This window comes from Raphanus sativus, chromosome 9 (genome assembly GCF_000801105.2).
Source record: "Raphanus sativus cultivar WK10039 chromosome 9, ASM80110v3, whole genome shotgun sequence".
Taxonomy (NCBI): Eukaryota; Viridiplantae; Streptophyta; class Magnoliopsida; order Brassicales; family Brassicaceae; genus Raphanus; species Raphanus sativus.
The window spans coordinates 16760292-16762678 of NC_079519.1; the positions used below are offsets into that span (position 1 = coordinate 16760292).

At 40.7% G+C, this 2387-nt stretch overlaps 1 non-coding gene across 1 annotated transcript; it reads right to left on the reverse strand.

Moving 5' to 3' along the window:
- Positions 1–1675: 1675 nt before the first annotated feature.
- LOC130500446 (small nucleolar RNA R71) lies at positions 1676–1782 on the reverse strand. Its single transcript, XR_008939071.1, has one exon. It is a non-coding gene; the product is annotated as a small nucleolar RNA R71 (small nucleolar RNA).
- Positions 1783–2387: the final 605 nt, after the last annotated feature.

Below are 2387 nucleotides of genomic sequence, written 5' to 3' on the forward strand. Positions count from 1 at the left end.
AAATAAAACCTAGAATAAACCTATTAATCAAGTCTAATGGCGAATCCTTGCTCCCCGGCAACGGCGCCAAATTTGATATCACTCAAATTACCCTAACAAGTGATCTTACTCTCTTCAATAAGAGGTTCGATTGTAGTACTTAGGGATCGAATCCACAGAGAGCTAGGGCACACACTAAACTATAGATATTAAGGTTAAACTAGGCAAACAGTTATAAAGCAGTAAATATGAATTTTATAAATAAATGAAAGCAAAGTGAACAAGGCAGTTGTTCAGAAGATAACTAAGAGTTGTTTTATGGAAGGATGGTAGCTAGATCTAGGGTTTCTATTCAGGTTGGGATTATAATGATATAGATACTAAAATATGATATTATAGAACTCAACTATAAGAATAACATATCAACTCTCGTTGTATAAGTTATCTATTACTAGATCCAATGATCTCACCTGTCGGGATGATCAATTAGAAAGTGTCGATCGATGACTCTATATGAGTATCGATCGATACACCTTTCGCTTCGTCGATCGATTCACCTGTCGGGATATCGATCGACGCGCTTCTAGTAGGCTTAAAGCGCGGGTTGAATATATGTTCGCCAGGGTTTCTAAACCAGCTGTCGCTGTTATCTAGCAATCCTAGATCAGAGAAGACAAGTCAGATAAGAGACCAAGCTCTCGCTTGTGCTTAATGATTCTATGATCAAGTTCAGGTTAATTACTCAAGAACAAGCATTAAGAACAGTCTCAATGATTAATACCACAACTTAGCAATTCTATATTTGGGGCTAATCCCTTATAACCTATCTGAACCCTAAACCTAACAGGTGGATCTACTCAGACATGATAGCTGTCACAGAAATCATAGATGAATAGATGAAATTGCAATAGAATAGATATAAAAACCAAAGGAGTTACAAGAGGACTCTGAAGGAGTTCCTCTCTTCTCTCCTTGACTAAGAACAATAAAAATAAGATAGCGTAGAAAGCTTAGCCGTCAACAATGGCTTAGAAATAACATAAATAAGGTTTCTGGTCGTCAAGGGTATTTTGGTAACTTTGTGGTGACTCCTGGGCTTCAGTCGGTCATGAAATATACTCAGCCCACATTCTGATGTCCCTGTCGATCGACATGCAGTGTGCTGTGTCAATCGACATACAATCTTCTTCTCGGCAGCTTCCTCTCGCGAGGCAGACTGACCACTCTTCAGTAAAACGGGAATAACTTCCGATCGAACCGTTGGATTGATCTCAAACCGGTGGCATTGGAAAGCTAACTCAAAGCTCTAGCTTGTGTCCAACTATGGGATAAATCCAATGGTGGGAAGGTCTTCATCGAGAGCTAAACATCGGAAGCGTCTGTGAAGTCCTGCACTGCGAAAGACTCCAAAAGGCACCAAAATCACCATATTTCTCCAAATCATCCCTGAACCTGTAAGTACTCTAAATAGACTCCAATACATAATAAATAGTACATAAAACACTTATATACCATGGGTAAAAATGGGTAAAATCCATGGTATATCAAAGATGCATTGAAGCTTAGGTTGTTTCCATTCTCTTTGGGAGATAAAGCTCACACATGGGAGAAGGGTCTCTCAAGAGATAGCATCCGAACATGGGATGCGTGCAAAGAAGCCTTCCTCACCAAGTTCTTTTCTAACTCAAGAACTGCAGAGCTTAGGAATGAGATTTCAGGATTTCAACAAAGGAATCTTGAAGGTTTTGGTGAAGCATGGGAACGAATCAACAGCTACATTTCTCAGTGTCCTCATCATGGTTTCACCAAGGAAAGCTTGCTTAGTACCTTCTACAGGGGAGTTCTCCCATCTTGCAGAAACAGGCTTGACACAGCTAGTAGTGGTTTCTTCCTGGGCAGAACTGAGCAGGATGCAGAGGAGCTGGTGGAGAACATGGCAAAGAGTGACTCAGTTTACAATGAGGAGTATGATAGAGCCAGCTGAGGTAAGGATCAGCAGACAAAGAAGGATATCAAAACCTTACAAGAAAAGTTGGACTTGGTTCTTTCAAACCAATCCAAGAAGGAGCAGGTTAGCTTTGTTGGTGATCCTAGTCAAGAGTTTCCTCCTAAGTTGAATGAGGTTGATGGTTTGGAAGTGCAAGAAGAGCTTTGCTTCATCAACAACAATGGTACATGGTACAGAAAGGAGCATAACTTTCAGTACAACAATTACCAGCCGAGGTCTTATCAAAACAACCAGCAAGGAGGATACCAATCTAAGCAAACCACTCAACAAGGGAACTATCAGCAAAGGCAAAATGCCCCTCCTGGTTTTGGTAACACAAATCAGTCTACTCAAGCTCAAGGAAGCTCATCTCAGTCCAAGGCTCCTGATTCAAACATGGAGTCAATGTTCAAGCAGATCA